Below are 22705 nucleotides of genomic sequence, written 5' to 3' on the forward strand. Positions count from 1 at the left end.
ACTATTTTTGAAACTTTAAACTTTATAAATAAAGATGAAAATATATTTTAAGGCTATAAAAAAGATTTTCAGTATTGAAACTACATTTCTCGGCACTATTTGAAGGTAGGCTCTAATTTGATTGTTTAGAGCCTAGGCTCTATACAAACCGCACCCATATATATATATATATATATATATATATATATATATATATATACATATATACATATATGTATATATGTATATATACATATATATATATATGTATATATGTATATATATATACATATATATATATATATATATATATATATATATATATACATATATACATATATATATATATATATATATACATATATACATATATATATATATATATATATATATATATATATATATATATATATTCTGTAAACCCATGGGCTGATTGCTATAGTGTTAGCCAATGATTCAGATTTAATATGAGCTGATCTGACGGTTACAATCTCATTTTGTATTTGAGTTTTCATTTATTTTTTACAAATCTAAATCACTTGAAATTTTATAAGTTCATTATTCTCATCAAGACGCACCTAATAAAAATATGAGAATTAAAATTCGTAAACTATAAATTGACCAAAATACCTCCGAAATGTTTCAGGGGTATTTTGATTTTTTTATATTTTGTGAATTATTTTTTTTATATTTTTAGCCATTTGATTTTAAAATTCTTTAGGCCCCAACTTAAAAGGCAAAGCTTTTATTTCAAGTTTTTCTCCTCTTAATTGTAAACTCGTTTCAGGGGGATGGATAGATTCTATTGTTTCACCTATGATTGTGTGAAAGGTTTGAAAGGAATTTTGAGTTATATTTATTTTAAACTCCGGAAGTTTAATTCCTTCTTTTCTACGGATTTACTTAAGCCATTTGAAGAAATTTCACATTTTTTCTATATTGTATCATAAATTTATTAAAAATTTTATGAAAAACACCACTTTAATTCTTCTTTAAATTATTGGAAACTCCATTCCCTTATTTGTCTATTTTCGTCAGAGATAAACTCTTTTTTAATCCATTCTTTATCAATGACAAACTCGTCTAGATTTTGGATTGTAAGAATCTCAAACTCCAATTCCAATAGGGTTGGCACTTCTGGTTCAGTTTGGGAAGAACTAGGAGTGTCAACTTTATATACTTGATGTTGAACTTGATTTGAAACCTTTCCAAGTCCTTTTAGGACTACTCTCTCATTATGAGCTTTCTCGTAATCAGATTGAGGAATAGAGGAGGTTGAGGTTCTAGGTGGATTCCTAGGAAGTGTATTGGAAACACTCAGCCTAGTTTTCCTTGATGAAGGAAATTGTATTTCTATCTCTGCACACAGATATTCAATTATATGTTAAGGTTCTCTATTTTCATGAATCTTAGTCTGCGTTTCAGGCTGAAGGGACTATCTTTTTAGTAATTTAACCCGTTTCCAAGATACAATCCTCGGTATAACCAAGATAGATTTATCCATATTAGTCTGAAAGAAAATGGTCTGACCATTAGTATCCATTTTTTTAGCGTCAGGACATAGAGTGGTTATAACTTTATAACATATTCTATAAACATCAGCTAGGTTTTGAGATATATGATCTATATCAAAACATTGAGTTTTTAGATTAAGGGTTAAAACTTTTAATAGATTAGGATCAGATAAGGCCACTGAAAAGTTTGGAAAGCAATTAAAATATATAGGACCGTTACAAAGAGTTGATTCGACAATTCCTAATATAGAATTGGTGAACCTTCTATGTCTGTTATCCCCTATGCAAAGCAAAACAGATTTGTTTTACCCTGTCCTGATTAAAGGTTTAACAACTATTTGGATAAGACTAATATGAAGATAAATGAAATGTTTCTTTTTATGTGCTTCAACCATCTTTGAGGAAAGGAGTTGGAAACTATCCTGAGTTTCCATAACAAAAATAGTTTTCTCAATAGTTTTTATTGAGAAACTACTTTTAAATTCAAAAGTTCCTTTTCTATAAACATCTGTTATGGGAACTTTTGGGATGTTTCAATTTTGGATTTGTTTTTCGATATTATCAATAATAACTTTCTCTTTATTTATTAACATAGAGCGTACTGGTAGAAGCGGTTCTACTCAAATTTTTTGTCTATATATATCTATATATATATATATTTATATGTGTGTGTGTGTGTGTGTGTGTGTGTGTTTGTGTGTGTGTGTGTGTATGTATGTGTGTGTTTTAGCCCAACTAATATATGCCATCAATTTAAATAAGATGTTTAGATCGAGGCTTTAGAAAAATTTATTTCCGTTCCAAAAATTTTAAATAGTTTTAATATCATGAGATTAACAATGCTAAAAAGAAAAAAATGATTTTGAATTCATAAAACCTAGATCTAGAAATTCACTAAATGGATAGTCGAGATTCATTATTGGAAGTCATTCATTAGGACCATATCTAGGGTACAAATTAAATTTTGCCTTTTTGGTATTGATTACTGGGACGAAAGGAGTGTGTGTGCAAAATTTGGGGTCGTACAAATACTTCAAATATGGTTTTCTAAAAGTATGGGTTATATATATATATATATATATATATATATATATATATATATATATATATATATATATATATATATATATATATATATATATATATATATATATATATATATATATATATATATATATATATATATATATATATATATATATATATATAGTAATGATCCTATGAGACCCTCTCACACCCATGTGTGTAGGACCCCATAGGATCACCATTAAATTTGGCACATATCTTTAAAAAAGTCAAGTCTCACACCCATGTGATAGCTTTTCTTGGGATCTGTGGCAAATTTAATGGTCATCCTTTGGGGTTTTACACAGATGAGTGTGGGAGGGTATCCTAGGATTCGAGTCTACCTAAAACCTTTCACTAGAAGATGTTGTTTTGATGCCCAAATATCCTCAAAGTCATCATCTCCACCTCAAGATTCATGGACACGAGAAAAAAATGGATTTCAACTTTTGGATTGTAATGCAGTTTTGGACTGTCAATTTTCAAGATTTTGAAGTTTTCAAAGATCTCTCGATCTACACAATTTTTGAAACTATAAATTTTATAAATAAAGATGAAAATATATTTTAAGGCTATAAAAAAGATTTCCAGTATTGAAACTACATTTCTCGGCACTATTTGAAGGTAGGCTCTAATTTGATTGTTTAGAGCCTAGGCTCTATACAAACCGCACCCATATATATATATATATATATATATATATATATATATATATATATATATATATATATATATATATATATATATATATATATATATTCTGTCAACCCATGGGCTGATTGCTATAGTGTTAGTCAATGACTCAGATTTATTCTGGGCTGATTTGACGGTTACAATCTCATTTTGTATTTGAGTTTTCATTTTTTTTTTACAAATCCAAATCACTTGAAATTTTGTAAGTTCATTATTCTCATCAAGACGCACCTAATAAAAATATGAGAATTAAAATTCGTAACATATAAATTGACCAAAATACCTCCGAAATGATTCAGGGGTATTTTGATCAATTTATATTTTGTGAATTTTTTTTTTAATATTTTTAGCCATTTGATTTTAAAATTCTTTAGACCCCAACTTAAAAAGCGAAGCTTTTATTTCAAGTTTTTCTCCTCCTAATTGTAAACTCGTTTCAGGGGGATGGATAGATTCTATTGTTTCACCTATGATTGTGTGAAAGGTTTGAAAGGAATTTTGAGTTATATTTATTTTAAACTCTGGAAGTTTAATTCCTTCTTTTCTATGGATTTACTTAAGCCATTTGAAGAATTTCACATTTTTCTATTTTGTATCATAAATTTATTAAAAATTTTATGAAAAACACCACTTTAATTCTTCTTTAAATTATCGAAAAATCCATTCCCTTATTTGTCTATTTTCGTCAGAGATGAACTCTTTTTTAATCCATTCTTTATCAATGACAAACTCGTCTAGATTTTGGATTGTAAGAATCTCAAAGTCCAATTCCAATAGGGTTGGCACTTCTGGTTCAGTTTTGGAAGAACTAGGAGTGTCAACTTTATATACTTGATGTTGAACTTGATTTGAAACCTTTCCAAGTCCTTTTAGGACTACTCTCTCATTATGAGCATTCTTGTAATCAGATTGAGGAATAGAGGAGGTTGAGGTTCTAGGTGGATTCCTAAGAAGTGTAATGGAAACACTCAGCCTAGTTTTTCTTGATGAAGGAAATTGTATTTCTATCTCTCCACACGGATATTCAATTATATGTTAAGGTTCTCTATTTTCATGAATCTTAGTCTGAGTTTCAGGCTGAAGGGACTATCTTTCTAGTAATATAACCCATTTCCAAGATACAATCCTCGGTATAACCAAATTAGATTTATCCATATTAGTCTGAAAGAAAATGGTCTGACCATTAGAATCCATTTTCCTAGTGTAAGAACATAGAGTGGTTATAACTTTATAACATATTCTATAAACATCAGCTAGGTTTTGAGATATAGGATCTATATCAAAACATTGAGATTTTAGATTCAGGGTTAAAACTTTTAATAGATTGGGATCAGATAAGGCCACTGAAAAGTTTGGAAAGCAATTAAAATATATAGGACCGTTACAAAGAGTTGATTCGACAATTCCTAATATAGAATTGGTGAACCTTCTATGTCTGTTATCCCCTAAGCAAAGCAAAACAGATTTGTTTTACCCTTTCCTGATTAAAGGTTTAACAACTATTTGGATAAGACCAATATGCAGATAATTGAAATTTTTCTTTTTATGTGCTTCAACCATTTATGAGGATAGGAGTATGAAACTATCCTGAGTTTCCATAACAAAAATAGTTTTCTCAATAGTTTTTATTGAGAAACTACTTTTAATTTCAAAAGTTCCTTATCTATAAACATCTGTTATGGGAACCTTTTGGATGTTTCAATTTTGGATTTGTTTTTCGATATTATCGATAATAACTTCATCTGTACTTATTAACACAGAGTGTACTGGTAGAAGCGGTTCTACTCAATTTTTTTTGCTATATATATATGTGTGTGTGTGTGTGTGTGTGTGTGTGTGGGGGGGTATGTGTGTGTTTTAGCCCAACTAATATATGCCATCAATTTAAAAAAGATGCTTAGATCGAGGCCTTAGAAAAATTTATTTCCTTTCCAAAAATTTTAAATAGTTTTAATATCATGAATTTAACGATGCTAAAAAAGAAAAAAATGATTTTGAATTCATAAAGCCTAGATCTAGAAATTCACTAAATGGATAGTCGAGATTTATTACTGGAAGTCATTTATTATGACCATATCTAGGATACAAATGGAATTTTGCCTTTTTGGTATTGATTACTGGGACGAAAGGAGTGTGTGTGCAAAATTTGGGGTCGTACAAATACTTCAAATATGGTTTTCTAGAAGTATGGGTTATATATATATATATATATATATATATATATATATAGTAATGATCCTATGATACCCTCCCACACCCATGGGTGTAAGACCCCATTGGATCACCATTAAATTTGGCACATATCTTTAAAAAAGACAAGTCTCACACCCATGTGATAGCTTTTCTTGGGATCTGTGGCAAATTTAATGGTGATCCTTTGGGGTTTTACACAGATGAGTGTGGGAGGGTATCCTAGGATTTGAGTCTACCTAAAACCTTTCACTAGAAGATGTTGTTTTGATGCCCAAATATCCTCAAAGTCATCATCTCAATCTCAAGATTCATGGACACGAGAAAAAAATGGATTTCAACTTTTGGATTGTAACGCAGTTTTAGACTGTCAATTTTCAAGATTTTGAAGTTTTCAAAGATCTCTCGATCTACACTATTTTTGAAACTTTAAACTTTATAAATAAAGATGAAAATATATTTTAAGGCTATAAAAAAGATTTCAAGTATTGAAACTACATTTCTCGACACTATTTGAAGGTAGGCTCTAATTTGATTGTTTAGAGCCTAGGCTCTATACAAACCGCACCCATATATATATATATATATATATATATATATATATATATATATATATATATATATATATATATATATATATATATATATATATATATATATATATATATATATATATATATGCACATATATATATATATTCTTTCAACCCATGGGCTAATTGCTACAGTGTTAGCCAATGACTCAGATTTAATGTGGGCTGATTTGACGATTACAGTCTCATTTTGTATTTGAATTTTCATTTTTTTTCTACAATTCTAAATCACTTGAAATTTTATAAGTTCATTATTCTCATCAAGACGCACCTAATAAAAATATAAGAATTAAAATTCGTAAATCATAAATTGACCAAAATACCTCTGAAATGCTTTAGGGGTATTTTGATCAATTTATATTTTGTGAATTATTTTATTATTATTTTTAGCCATTTTATTTTCAAATTCTTTAGGCCCCAACTGAAAAGGCGAAGCTTTTATTTTAAGTTTTTCTCCTCTTAATTGTAAACTCATTTCAGGGGGATGGATAGATTCTATTGTTTCACCTTTGATTGAGTGAAAGGTTTGAAAGGAATTTTGAGTCATTGATTTTAAACTCTAGAAGTTTAATTCTTTCTTTCTACGGATTTACTTAAGCCATTTGAAGAATTTCACATTTTTTCTACATTGTATCATAAATTTTTTAAAATTTTTATGAAAAACACCCCTTAATTCTTCTTTAAATTATTGGAAAATCAATTCCCTTATTTGTCTATTTTCGTCAGAGATGAACTCTTTTTGAATCCTTTCTTTATCAATGACAAACTCGTCTAGATTTTGGATTGTAAGAATCTCAAACTCCAATTCCAATAGGATTGGCACTACTGGTTCAGTTTGGGAAGAACTAGAAGTGTCAACTTTACATACTGGATGATGGACTTTATTTGAAGCCTTTCTAAGTCCTTCAAGGACTACTATGTCATTATGAACTTTCACGTAATCAAATTGAGGAATAGATGAAGTTGAGGTTCTAGGTGGATTCCTAGGAAGTGTATTGGAAACACTCAGCCCAGTTTTTCCTAATGAAGGAAATTGTATTTCTATCTCTCCATCCGAATATTCAATTATTTGTTCAGGTTCTCTATTTTCCGAAATCTTAGTCTGAGTTTCAGCCTGAAGGGACTATCTTTCTAGTAATTTAACCCGTTTCCAAGATACAATCCTCGGTATAACCAATATAGATTTATCCATATTAGTCTGAAAGAAAATGGTCTGACCATTAGTATCCATTTTTTTAGCGTTAGGACATAGAGTGGTTATAACTTTATAACATATTCTATAAACATCAGCTAGGTTTTGAGATATAGGATCTATATCAAAACATTGAGTTTTTAGATTAAGGGTTAAAACTTTTAATAGATTAGGATCAGATAAGGCCACTGAAAAGTTTGGAAAGCAATTAAAATATATAGGACCGTTACAAAGAGTTGATTCGACAATTCCTAACATAGAATTGGTGAACCTTCTATGTCTGTTATCCCCTATGCAAAGCAAAACAGATTTGTTTTACCCTGTCCTGATTAAAGGTTTAACAATTATTTGGATAAGACCAATATGCAGATAATTGAAATTTTTCTTTTTATGTTCTTCAACCATCCTTGAGGATAGGAGTTGGAAACTATCCTGAGTTTCCATAACAGAAATAGTTTTCTCAATAAATTTTATTGAGAAACTACTTTTAAATTCAAAAGTTCCTTTTCTATAAACATCTGTTATGGTAACTTTTGGGATGTTCCAATTTTGGATTTGTTTTTTGATATTATCGATAATAACTTCTTCGTTATTTATTAACACATAGTGTACTGATAAAAGCGGATCTTCTCAAATTCTTTTGCTATATATATATATATATATATATATATCTGTGTGTGTGTGTGTGTGTGTGTGTTTTAGCCCAACTAATATATGCCATCAATTTAAATAAGATGCTTAGATCAAGGCTTTAGAAGAATTTATTTCCTTTCCAAAAATTTTAAATAGTTTTAATATCATGAGATTAACAATGCTAAAAAAGAAAAAATTGATTTTAAATTCATAAAGCCTAGATCTAGAAATTCACTAAATGGATAGTCGAGATTCATTACTGGAGGTCATTCATTTTGGCCATATCTAGGGTACCAATTGAATTTTGCCTTTTTGGTATTGATTACTGGGACGAAGGGAGTGTGTGTGCAAAATTTGGGGTCGTACAAGTACTTCAAATATGGTTTTCTAGAAGTATGGGTTATACATATATATATATATATATATATATATATATATATATATATATATATATATATATATATATATATATAGTAATGATCCTATGAGACCCTCCCACACCCATGTGTGTAGGACCCCATTGGATCACCATTAATTTGGCACATATCTTTAAAAAAGACAAGTCTCACACCCATGTGATAGCTTTTCTTGGGATCTGTGGCAAATTTAACGGTGATCCTTTGGGGTTTTACACAGATGAGTGTGGGAGGGTATCCTAGGATTTGAGTCTACCTAAAACCTTTCACTAGAAGATGTTGATTTGATGCCCAAATATACTCAAAGTCATCATCTCCACCTCAAGATTCATGGACACGAGAAAAAAATGGATTTCAACTTTTGGATTGTAACGCAGTTTTGGACTGTCAATTTTCAAGATTTTGAAGTTTTTAAAGATCTCTCGATCTACACTATTTTTGAAACTTTAAACTTTATAAATAAAGATGAAAATATATTTTAAAGCTATAAAAAAGATTTCCAGTATTGCAACTTCATTTCTCAGCACTATTTGAATGTAGGCAGGAAGATACTACAAAATACTTATAGGCGAAAATGAACATTGATTTCCCTACCATCATCACCGTCCAAAGTTCATTGCACGGTCACGATTGTCCAGTAGTATTTCATTTTTTTTTTTACAAATCGAAATGACATAAAATTTGAAGTATGTGTTCATAAAAAATAAGTGAATCTATGAAAAAATATCAAAAACATATTTTATATGAAAACATTGATCAAAATACCCCCGAAACGTTTTGGGGGTATTTTGGTCCATTGTATTTTTGTGAATTATTTTTTATATATTTTTATTAGATTTTCCTCACTAAGATGTATACATGTTCCAAATTTCACATCATTTCAATTTGTAGAAAAAAAATGAAAAATGAAACACTACTGGCAATCATGATCATGCGATGAACGTTAGACGATGATGAGGGTAGGCGAAATCACTGTTAATTTTCGCCTAAAGGCTTTTGGAAGACTTTTCCATATATATATATATATATATATATATATATATATATATATATAGATGCAATGATTTCATACAACGGTTGTATAGTAATATAATGCATCAATCCTTAAAAACCATTTTTGGGCTATTTGTTTGATCCAAATTTTAAAATATACACTCTTTTCATTCTAATAAACATTCACAAAAATGAAAATTTTGAAAACGCAACCTCGAAAGTATTTTTTTATCCCAATTAACATAGGCCGTCTATTTTGCTAAGATGCTTAGATCTAGGCCTTAAAAGGATTTTTTTCTTTTCCAAATTTTTTAGATGGCTTTATTATCATTAAATAAATAGCAATAAAAAAATATATATGATTTTTAATTTGTAAAGGTTAAGATCTTGAAATTCACCAAATGAATGGTCCAGATTCGTTGTTGGAGGGGATTCATTTTGACCATATCTAGGATTCAAATAGATTTTTTTTTTCATATATATATATATATATATATATATGTGTGTGTGTGTGTGTGTGTGTGTGTGTGTGTGTGTGTGTGTGTGTGTGTATTTGTGTGTATGCGTGTATGTGTGTGTGTGTGTGTAAAGTCTAAATTACTTGAAATTTAGAGCGTCTCTTCATTAACAGGCAAATCTAATAAAAATATCAAAAAATAATTCACAAAAAATAAATAGACAAAAATACCATTGAAACTTTTAAGACTAGTTTGGTCAAAACAAATTTTCGAATGATTTTTCTCTTATATTTTTATTCGGTGCACCTTGATGAGAAGAGTGGACTTCTCAAATTTAATATGATTTGGATTAGTAGAAAAAAGATTAAAATTCAAATATAAAATGTAGTTGTGGCCATTAGATTGACTCAGATTCAATCTGGGTCATTGGACTTACCCTATTCCATCAGCCCGTGGAAAAAGATATTGCTAGCCCATTAGCTGACATCTACAGTGTAAGCCTAATGGCCCAGATTGAATCTGGACCAATACAATGGTCAAGATTGTATTTCATTTTTAAATTTTAGTTGTTTTTCTACAAAATAAATTATTTGAAATTTGGAGCATTTATTCTTTAAAAATATGAGAATCTAATAAAAATATCAAAACATAATTCGTAAAAATAAATTAATTAAAATAACTCTGAAATATTTCAGGGGTATTTGGTCAATTTATATTTTGTAAAATATTTTTGTAATATTTTTATTAGGTGCGCATGATGGGAAGAATGGATGTTTAAATTTTTAGGAGATTTGGATTTTTAGAAAAAATATTCCAATTATATTACAAAATAAGGTCATGATTGTTAGATTGGCCCATATGCAATCTGAGCCATTGGGCTTACACTTTAGCTGTCAGCTAGTGGGTTGACCTCAAATTCACTATATATATATATATATATATATATATATATATAAAGTATTTTCATCGCCTATAGGAGAAAATGAATAGTGATTGCGCTTACCTTCATTACCGTCCAAATTTCATCGTGTGGTCACGAATGTCCGGTAGTGTTTTATTTTTCATTTTTTTTCTACAAAGCAAAATAATTTGAAATTTGGAGAGTATGTACATCTTACTGAGACGCATCCAATAAAAATATAAAAAAGACTATCCGTAATAAATTGACCAAAATACCCCTAAATCCTTTCAAAGGTATTTTGGTCATTTTTTTCAAATAAAATATTTTTTTTATAATTTTTGAAGATTCCCCTATTCTTGATGAATACACGCTTCAAATTTCAGGTCATTCTGATTTGTAGAAAAACAATAAAAAATAAAACACTACTAGGTAGTCGTGACCGTGCGATGAACTTTGGACGGTAATGAGGGTAGGTGAAATCATTGTTCATTTTTGCCTATATATATAGGAAAAAATAAACAGTGATTTCTCCTACCCTCATCACTATCCAAACTACATCGCACAATCACAGTTGTCCGATAGTGTTTTAATATTCATTTTTATTTTACTAATCGAAATGATCAGAAATTTTGAGCTTTTGTACATCTTAGTGAGGTGCACTTAATAAAAATATGAAAAAAATAATTCGCAAAATATAAATTGATCAAAATACTCCCGTAAATTTTTGGAGGTACTTTGGTAAATTTATATTTTACGAATTATTGTTTTTTTATTTTTATTAGGTGCGCCTCACTAAGATGTACACACGCTCCAAATTTCAAGCAATTTAAATTTGTAGAAGAAAAAATGAAAATTGAAACGTTATCGGACAACTGCGACTGTGCAATAAAATTTAGATGGTGATGAAGGTAGACGAAATCACGGTTCATTATCGCTATAGGCATTGGGAAGAGTTTTCCATATATATGGAGAGAGAGAGATTGTCCCCTCATTGAAAACCTAAGTAGAGATTTTATCTGAATGTTCCACTGGTATCTTGGGTGGGAATAATAAAATGTTCATGTGAATAGCAAAATATTCAAAAGAAACTGCCAAGTTACCTTAGTATTGTAGTGCAAGGATTAAGTAAGACTATTGTTGCATATATGCTACAATCAAACTACTAAATTACCTTAATGTTACCCACTTCCTTGATGGCATCTATGAGTCCTAGTTGTTCCAAATGTTGGGGAATTGGCAGCAATGAGATCACAACATCAACTTGACGAAGCACCGACAACATCTTATTGTATTTATCCAAGTATCCCGGTTATGCCACATGTGGTTAGGAAATAATATTTCATAATTTTAGTAATTGTAATTAGTGAATAACAAAAACAATTACTTAGGAGGTCAAATTATCCAAACTTTTAAAAAGGGATGTAAATCTTGTCCTTGTTTTTGCCATTTTCCACCTTAAAAATATTGGTCGAGATAAAAACTGTCAATTGGGACGGACTGGACACAATGGTAAGGCAGCTTGATGAGACTTTCAAACAGGGCTGTGCCGGGGCCTAGTTTGGGCGCAGGCCTGGCCATGCTTAGTCAGGCTTATTAGCAACCTCAAGGGATGCCCAAATGACGCTTAGGCCTACATGCTAGGTCGTGTTTCCAGTGAGGTTTGAGTAGTTAGATTAGATTAAGTTATTTGGCCTAGACTAGGTTGTTAATCAGTTAATAAGATTGGCATATCACCCCTTCTTCTACCAAAAAATTAACTTGTATTATATTTGGCATGTGTGTTTTTTTCTTTTTTTGGGCAGTTCAGTGGGGAACAGATCCCTTACTCATGACACGAAAGGAACTCAAGACATATGTTGTGGCACCACTTTTCCTTAGGCCTATTCCCAGTATGTATGTATTGATACTTGAAATAAGACCTCCCTCTTGTTCGACTTGATCTTCGATCTAAATTTTCACTAAGGTGATCAACCCCATCCACCAATTAATGTTAGTCAAAACCAACGAGGCCAACCTATCAAAACCAGTCAAATATTAGTTTTCATTAGTTTGTTTTTATCAAACCATGTTTTTGCTTTAGACCAAACTAGTCAAAGGATCAGTAAGCAGTCTAACCAATCAGACCAACTAGTATGGATAACAATAGGTAGTATATATCACATTTATAATTCTTTCTATAATAGTCAAATCAAACTTTAAAAAAGAAATTTTAAGATAACATCTGGATTGTTAGACCTATCCCAATATATACTACTTTCCGCTTATAAGTTGATTCTAAAATCGGGGAAACAAAGTAATAACAAATATTTAAAATATTTGGAAATTACTAAATGTGAACAAATTGTTTATTTTGGAAATGGTTTTAGTGACTGAACTTCATGTTTAAGTGCAATCTCCTGCCAAAATAGATCATTGAGATGAAATTTGGAGCTTAAACTTCATTGGCCGATACCACCATGATCATGAATATGAAAAAAAATTGAATCTTTAAATAATAATTTTAAAAGAATTACAAAATTGATCCCCAAATATACAAAAATAAACTTGAAAATCATCTAGTTTTATGATTTAATTTTCTTTTTTTTTTTTCAAGTTCATGATTATAGTGGTCGATATTACTAGCCTTAAGTTTTAGATCTAAACCCCATTACTAAGTGGATTTTACAAGGGGACAACACCTAAAAGCCTGATAAGTTTTAGATCAAAATTCCATGATAAAGTGGATTTTAGGAGCCATCACTTAAATAGGGTTAATTGCTCGAGCCATAAAACCCCATTATTTTAATTTTACGTAGAATATAGCATGTATTCGAAATTGTATTTCTATCTATTCGGGGCCTTAAGCCGCCATGGAAGATGTATTACAGAGCTTATGGAAGATGTGAACAAGAGCCCCATTTATAGGGTTACAAAGCTTTGTACTAGTAAAGAAAGTAACATATGCAAGGCACCACCTTCTTAATAGAAGCACATACAAAACGAAGGAAAATATCATACCAAAAAATAAGTGCAGGTTTCTATAATTTCCACTCCCCCTCAAATTCAAGATGAGTTAAGAGAGCGAAAAAATAAAACAGGAACAGAAGAAGCCTGAGCAACTACAAATTAACGATCCTCAGAAACCGACGCATTGTACAGTAGAGCAGTCTCGCATAACAACAAATCAACAAGCCTTCGGAATATATAGGATCGAGTAATGAAAAAAACCCGATCATCACATGGGATGGAGTTACAAAAAACTCCATCGTCCAATAGGATTGAGTAGCAGAAAACTCAATTATTAAACATCATTGGATAACAAAAAACTCTATCATCAAATAAGAACAAGTAACATAAAACTTGATCATCAACCAAGATTGAGAAATTCGATTATCAAACAGGTGGCACTTGAAAGAGCTAAAAGAAATAAGTGGTGTATCAATAAGCACAGTTGGGCCCTAGATTCAAATTTGAGAGCAATAAGGTTCAAAACAAATCAGAGAGTCGAAACACAAACTCAGCAGATAAATAGATCAGAGAGTCGAAACACGACTCGATAGCTGTTCTGTAGATGGTGCAGATCAGCTGTTTTCAGAAGTCATTTTCAGAGGTAGATTTAGAGGCAGGTTTCAGATCCGATTTACCAATGGTCTGACATCAGAGGGGAGCACGACAACAATGGTTTACTTGGGTTTTGATGCCAGATGATAAGAGAGACACAATTAGATTGAGGGCTTCACCGATCAGAAAAAATGGAAACAGACGTTCGATGCATGAGAGATGAAATACCAAATCGTAACCCGACAACTTTACAATATTACCTGTTCTTCTAATCTGAAGGCCAGGGTGGTGCTTGATGTGTGCCACTACCAGCTTGTTAGCTTCTTATTCCACGACGAATAATCGATCGATAGCAACTTGATCACTGCCAAACAAGTGTGGAGTGCCTAAGCCTTAACCTTAACATCAGTTAGTATAAACACCCCATCTTCCAAAAACTCATTGACATAATAAATAGTAATTAGCCTGGAACGCACTAGGAACCAGAATAATCGGCACCCCTTCACCCACTTTGCTCCCTTTCGATGGCGTCAAAACACTGATATATTTCGAGTCTCTTGGCCCAAAATCTTCTAAGTAGTTTCAATCATCTCCTCTACTCTTGACCAAAACCCCATCTTTTCGGACTTTCTCTTCCTCTCTCTAACTACAATTTAACAAAATGGTGTGAAAGTCTCTGTGTCTACACTCTTAACAGAGTTTTCCTATCCTTCAATGGCCTCTCCATTGTCGCAATCAAATTGATATATCCTGCCCCTGTTCATCCAAAAGCCTAGGTTTCTTCTTGTTTCCTTCTTCGCCCACCAGACCGTAGGCACTTGCAGGCTCATCGACAGTAATATTAGGGTCAAAACTGTAATTAGGGGACCAGGATCATTACCATAATTTAGTCCAGGAAAACAAGGGTTTAGTGAGATGGGTGCTTCAGCAATAGAATTGATATTCAGATATGGGGTAAAATTCGAATTTAGGGTCTTTTCAAGAGCAGACGGATCATAGCCCCAAGGGTTGACCAGATACACTTGCAAAACTAGGGTTTGCAAAATCAAGGTTTGGGAAATTAAGGTTTATGGAGACCGGTTCAATTGAGTCGTGAGATGAAATCCTTCCTTGAAGGTAATCAAGTAGGGGTTTCATATCCATATAGTGTCTGGTTGGAGCTTCAACATATGGGCAGTTTGCATGTAATCTGTGTGTTTAAGGTGGGCATTGTTAACGAGTGAACCAAAGAGTCTAGGGTATAGATGCGGGAGAATTGCAAAGAAAAGAGTATTTTTTTTTTTTTGGAGGTCTCTTCAGCTCGTGTAGCCACATGGAGGAGAGCGAGGGTCCATGGTTATAGAGTAAGAGAGTTGCTGCAAGAAAGAACGCCATAAGGAAACAGTTGGTGGATTGCAGTAGGTTCGATTGGTTTTGGCCCTTCTATGTGAACCGGCCCTCGATGCCTTTCAGGACTGTGGGGCTTAGGTAAAAAGATGGTAGAGGTGTCTCAACAGTAGGATTCAAAAAAAAAAAAATAGTATGGCTTTGATACTTGTTAGAAACTGTATTTATGTATATTTGGAGTTTTAAACCTCATGGATGATGTATTATAGAGCTCATGAAAGATGTGAACAAGAGCCCTACTTATAGGTTAAATCTGTGTATTACTAAAGAAAGTAACATATGTAAGAAACCACTTTCTTAATATAGGTACATATGAAAGGAAAGAAAATATTATACCAAAAAATAAATGTAAGTTTCCATAATTTCCATACTCTATATGGTACTCAATTGTTTGCTCAAATATGCATGATTTGGATTTATATCTGGTGATGTTTTAACTTGAGCAAATATGGTGTTCTCTTGTTGGAGCATATTATACATCTTCTCCCTCAGCTTAAGGATTTGATTAAGAACGATTTTTTTTTATGTGAAATTTTGGAATCAATCATTAGACGTGACCTATATGGTTTTCGAAGTCTTAAGAGTCTTAAACCCCATGGATGATGTACTACAGAGCTTATAAAAGATGTGAGCAAGAGCCTTATTCATAGGTTAAAGCTGTGTATTACTAAAGAAAGTAATATATGCAATAAAACACCTTCTTGATATGGGTACACATAAAAAGAAAGAAAACATTATACCAAACAAATAAGTGCAAGTTTCTATGATTTCCACAACATGGTCTATATGGCACTCAATGCTCAAGTATGCATAATTTGGATTTATATCCGGCGATGTTTTAACTTGAGCAAATGTGGTGTTCTTTTGTTAGGGCATATTATTCATCTTCTCCCTCATTTTAAGGATCTGATTAAAAAAAGATTTTTTTTTTATCTGAAATTTCGGAATCAATCATTAGACGTGGCCCATCCAGTTTTTGAAGTCTTAGAAGTTTAAAACTCAGGTGTCCCTATCCGGAGTTGGGCACTGCGGATCGGCATCGACTGGACCGTTTCTACGCAACGCGAAGGTTCGATTCTTTTCATATACACTATCTTAATTGATGTTAAACCAAGACTTATATTTTTAATTACCCAAAAAAAAAACATTAGCGTCTCTCTCTCCCCCAAACTTTAGGATCTCTCTCCCTCCAACTTTGGCATCTCTCTCTGGTCTCTACTAACAACTCCCCTCTCTCTCACTAACCTTGGAGTCTCTCTCCCCAACCTAGGCATCTCTCAAATTTTAGTACATAACATTATTAGTTAGATTGTGATAATTTGGATGAGTAAAGCGAATTAAAAAATGTTTGGCAATTGATGTGACACTAATTTCACTTTTTATAATAATTTAATATTTTAATCTTTTAATATAGAAGTGCTTTCTAATATTTTTAAATTATTTAGATGTAATTTTATATTATTATATTACAATTAATAATTATACAAACATCCATATAGAAAAACAACGTCTCAATATTTACCTATTTTTACAAAGTAATAAAAATACATTAGACACCATTATTAATTTCTTTTAGAAACAAAAGAACACTATTTTTAAAGATTTATAGTGATTTTTGAAAAATTTTATGGGATAAAATTGTCGATTCAGCCGATTCTCTGATACGATCAACCGATCCAACATGGGTATAGATGAGACCGATTCGAAGCACCGATCCATTTTTTGAAATATTGGATTTGACAACCTTTGCTCAGCCTTGGGATGTTATTCTATTCCAACATATATAATATAGGAAGAGGTTTATACGAAGTTTGCAACCTTGAAATGTAGGACTAAGGTGCTCCTCAAAAATCTATAATAAAAGATTGTTTGACATTAGAACAAAAAAGACTTCGAGTCCTAAAAATAGATTATCTTGCAACAAATTATTTGGACAGTCCATTTTCAAGATTTTCATGTGTTTATAGTTTATAGATCTAATTGATTTAAATCATTTTTGAAGTTTAAAAGTTTATAATTAAATATAAAAATAGATTCTCAACCATTCTAAGAATTTTTTACATCAAAATTACATTTATAATAAAATTTAGAGGTGCAACTTAATTTAATTATTTAAGATTGTTACCTTATGCAAGCCACGCCTTATAATATATCCTGTTTTTTTTTTTTGGATACAGTTTTTATGCCGCCAACCCGCATATTTTTGAAATGCGGGCTTGGCAATAAATATATTTTTTAGATATAATTTGATCTTAATTTTTAGAAAATATATAATTTTTAACGCAGAGATCATGAATATGAAATAAAAATAAAAATTTGAAAACTAGAAATAATAATTATATTAAAAAAAAATTTCCCGACAGCATAGAAGTTTTATCATCCCCCCTATCCAACTGTCCATTCTGGATGGAGGGCTAAGATTTCTCCAATCACAATGTCACGTCTTTACACTATTTTATTTTTAATTGTTTTTCTACAAACTATTTTGACACCAAATTTTGGATGTCCATTCCTCTATTAATCCTGCACTAGTAAAATTATAAAACAAATATTTTTAATAAAATAAAATGACCAAAATACCCCTGAAAGATTCAAGGGATATTTTGGTCATTATATTTTATCGAAATTTTAATATTTTTTATAGGTGCATCCTAATGAGAAGATGACACGTATCAAATTTCACATTCATACAATTTGTATAAAAAAACTAAAAATAAAATAGTTTGAGACGTTGGATCTAAGATCAAATAGTAAATGACTCTCTCGAATCAAAATTAGACAGTTGGATGGTAAGGGGAGGATAGAACTTCTATGCTATAAGAAAGCATAGAAACCTTTCCCTTTGGACTATTAGTTAGAATAGTTTTTAGATGGACCACCTATTTACATCCATCTTTAAGATGGATGCTCATAGTTCTGGACTCATATCAGAAATGCGATCCAGATCGCAGGAAACAACTTTCTTTTTCCTTTTTTTTTTCTCACGGCTAATCCCCTAGGTTAAGGTTGCATCCTTAAATTTCAGAGTTTCAACATACTGATTCTTGTGCAGCATAAATTGATGCTGTTACTCATTGGCCTCAAAATTGAAGCGAAGGGCAGGGGGGTCTCAGACATTTCAAGTAGCTATGGACGAAGTCATGCTTTATAAATTGTTAAGTAGCCATGAACTAACTCTCTTCTCTACCCAAACCAAATGAACTATACTAGTTGCTATAAAAAATAGAACGACTAAGCTGAGGGCTTTTCTTGTTTCCATCTATCAACGACATTACTTGAAAAGTTTATTTGATATATGTTTTATATACAAGAATAAGGTGAAACAAGTAGTTCTTCAAGAAGACATTGTTTATAAAAAGAGCATTTATCTTTTGTACATGGAGGTCATAGTCATTCTTACTCATTAGATGATAAATTGGATGGCTTGAAGTGATTCATGAACTCCAGATTTTTTTTTGAAACTATGTCTATTCAATGACACTCTTACAACTACCAATTTTGAAATTTAAGGGACAATAATAATTGTGAACCCCATGTAAAAAAGATAAATGGTCTTTTTGTAGACAATAATAAAATCTTCAAAACAAGTGTGTAGTGATGGCTACTCTCTTCATGTATCTCTCATTCTATTTTTTAAAAAATTATATTTTTATTTAGGTAAAAAATATCTATTTATTTAATTTATTAGACTTAATCTTATTAGTTATTTTATTAGATGGTATTCTCTAAAATTCTGTGCAATACTACTGTTTACCAATTATAACTTAGGGAAACAGCAGATAACCCCAACTTGGACTTTCTAGACAGCCTCCCCCCCCCCCCCAACAAATGCTTTTTCGCAACTTTTATTCTAAAACATATTTTTCTAGCAAATACCCACCAAGTAAAATAAAAATAGAAAAAGGGACAAAAATGTCCTCCCCTTAGTTCACCCACAATCTAATTTTTTTAAAGGCAATCCGTCACTTTGGAAAGGCAGTCCGGGACTAATTTTTTTGGGAAAAATAAGGGGTCCTACAGTTTATAGAGGTTGTTTGGCAATGGGGTACTGAAAAAAAAAATGGGGTCCGACACTTTATAAATAAGGGGTCTGGCATTTTTGACCACGAGATCCGGCAAAATGTTCATGTTGTTTGGTATAACCATATCCCGGTCAGGCAATATTAGACTAAGACCGTCGTCATAATTTCTCGGTTTGGCACTTTGTTCGTGAGTTCATATCATGTCTGGCTCAACATAATTTTTTATATATGAGAAAGGGCATTTTGTTAAAAAAATATAGCTTTTTGATTTAGGGGTATTTGCAATAAATTTATTTCGAGGTAAAAATTGTAAAAAGAAACTTGATAGGGGAAGGTTATCAAGAAAGTGTACCTTTTAGAGGCTTTTGTAATTTTTCCAAATAATTCACTAGGGAAAGATGGTGTTTCCTGGTGCTTTTTATAGACTACGGAGATTGTAAATTATGAAGTTATAAATTGTCAAAGCGCTCAGTATACCACTAATATAATCAAAAGAAATTTGATAAATTTGTAATATCCAAAGGAACAAACTTCAAGATTTGTTATTCAAATTGATAAAAATTGTAGATAAACCAACAACAACAACAAAAAAAAAAAAAACTTGAAAGTTTACGTCAAAAAAGAGCAAACTGCAATATTTCTTATTGAAATTGGTGAAAATTGCAGATAAAAACAAAAGGACTCGGTTTCCATACGGCCAAGCCTATAGAAATACGGGCCTATTAATAGATCTATTTGTTAAATGGATTTGTGGACTTAATAAGGACATGAAACATTTAGTAAAAAAACATTTAGACTGTTAATTTTTATAGGTTTTAGATAGAACACCTACTTGCATCCATCTTTAAGATGGGTGCTTTACACCTTTTGGACTGTATATATAGTAATGCGGTCCAGCCTGTACGAGACAATTTTCCAAGACAAAATACCTAGAAGTTTATGTCATTCATATAGAAGATAATGGTTATTCTATAGGATACATCGGCTATGCGAGTAGCCAGTTTCCTTTTTTTTTAACATTACCAACTTTCATTAAAAGAAAACCAAATTACAGACAAATTCACTGGATGGAAGTAATCAACAAAAGATTGCTGTACTCCTTCTTTTGGAAGATAATCTGCTTTGACATTAGACTCCCTATAATAATGGAAAATTTCTACTGATATAGTTTTGAAAATATCTCATATCTAATGAAAAATTATAGTTAACCTCCATGATATAGTAGCTTCGCCTTCATTCCAACCAACTCCAGCCAATTTCATATTTTATGACCAGACATTAAACATCTCTATTTTTTAAAGTGTAACGGCCAATATATGATGTAGGCTATGATATCTAGGACTCTAAATTAAAAAGGCTCGGCCCTAAAAGGATAGGCCCTAGGCCATAAGATGTGGAGGGCGGGCCGAGCCAGGCCAACCCATCACATCCTGAGGATCAGGTTGGGGAGGGATAGGTAGGGTTGAGAATTTATCAAATCAGGATCCGCATCTAAAATTCGGATCCTATCCGTATTTAGATCGAAATTTGGATCCCGATCTAGAACTTACATCGGATCTTGGTATATGTAGATCCAATTAAAATCAGACCAATTTTTTAAAAATAATGTATATTATTATATACATATATATGTTATAATTTATATATTTATTAATGGGAATTGTTGCTTTGAGGTCCACTTTTAAAAATAGTTGATTCCAAGTTAGCTTTAGTTTGGAGCCCCAGATATCAATTGCCCACTAACATGAATAGTGGATAGTGACAGTAGAGTCGAAGCATTTTGTGTGCCCACAAATCCATGAAAAAAATTGCGGTCTGTGAGAGAATATTCAGGAAATCATTGTAGTCTCCCACACTCCCAAAATATGGTTTATACAGTGGATGGACTATCAAATTTTGGTGACCCGGCCTGAACACCCTATCAATTCTACAGTAAAAAAATTATGCACAAAGCCTCATATCGTGGATGTTTCACACATTTCGTACAATTTTTCCTTAAATTGCATTGTGATTTCTGGGTTTTGGTCGATAGTTCTCTTAAACTCGTGAATTGAGCTTCCTATTCAAATCCATGCTCCATGCTTTTGAAAAAATGGGGGAACCAGACTGGAACCAGCCGGTTCAGATTAGAAATTGATAGGGCTGGTCCAGTTCTACCAAAAGAGCACCAGTCCCACTTTATTAATCTTTTTTTTTTTCTCTAGTTTTTAAATTTTTTACTGGCCGGTTTACTTGTCTAGATCACTTGTCAATACAGGTTTTCTTGTCAAGCAATCTCTGTCACTAATCTGCATTTTTAAACATTGAAAAAGAGCATCAAACCTCAATGATGTGAACGCCTATGGATTGGAAATCGCAGATGACTTGAAACTTGGAAAAAGAAGAGTGGTCGGCCTCAATAGACATAGGTTGGGTGCCCCACTGAAACACTGGCCTTTACCATGAACTTACCAACATGACCGGTTCCGCCAATTATGAAAATCTTGCTTTTACTATCCATTCCTCACTTCCCTCTCTTCTCCCACTTTCAGAAATAATACTGTATGGGACTGAGAACTCAAATAGGCCTCCAATGAGTGAGGGCCTCAGGGTTCCTATCCTTTGGAAAGGCACTAGGCCTCTACCTCTACGGATTACTGCTATTAAACTTTGGCCTGGAAAAGCACTTGTTGTTTGTCCTTAACTCTCATGTCACTATCCCATCTAAAGTTCAAATTTTCGTCATATAACATTATTTTTGCCGGTTGTGCGGTCTGAACTTTATATTATGTATAATAAATGGGTGCGGTTTGTATAGAGTCTAGGTCTAAACAATCAAATTAGAGCCTACCTTCAAATAGTATTGAGAAATGTGGTTTTAATATTGAAAATCTTTGTAATAGCCTCCAAATATATTTTCATATTTATTTATAAAGTTTAAAGTTTAAAAAATAGTGTAGATCGACATATCTATGAAAACTTGAAAATTTTGAAAATTGACAGTCCAAAAATGCCTTTCAAAATACACTATTTTCAAAACTTGCAATCCCTTTTTTTCTCATGTTCATACATCTTGATGTCGAAATGATCAATTTGAAGATATTTGAGCATCAAAACAACCTCTTCTAATGAAATTTTTAAGGTAGGCTCAA

The 22705-nt window shown here is 31.7% G+C and overlaps 1 pseudogene; it reads right to left on the reverse strand.

Moving 5' to 3' along the window:
• The window catches only part of LOC18444842 (isoeugenol synthase 1-like), a 37252-nt pseudogene extending 15065 nt beyond the window's left edge, over positions 1–22187 (reverse strand).
• Positions 22188–22705: the final 518 nt, after the last annotated feature.

This window comes from Amborella trichopoda, chromosome 11, assembly GCF_054954075.1.
Source record: "Amborella trichopoda isolate Santa Cruz 75 chromosome 11, AtrichopodaSantaCruz75HAP2 v2.0, whole genome shotgun sequence".
Classification (NCBI taxonomy): domain Eukaryota; kingdom Viridiplantae; phylum Streptophyta; class Magnoliopsida; order Amborellales; family Amborellaceae; genus Amborella; species Amborella trichopoda.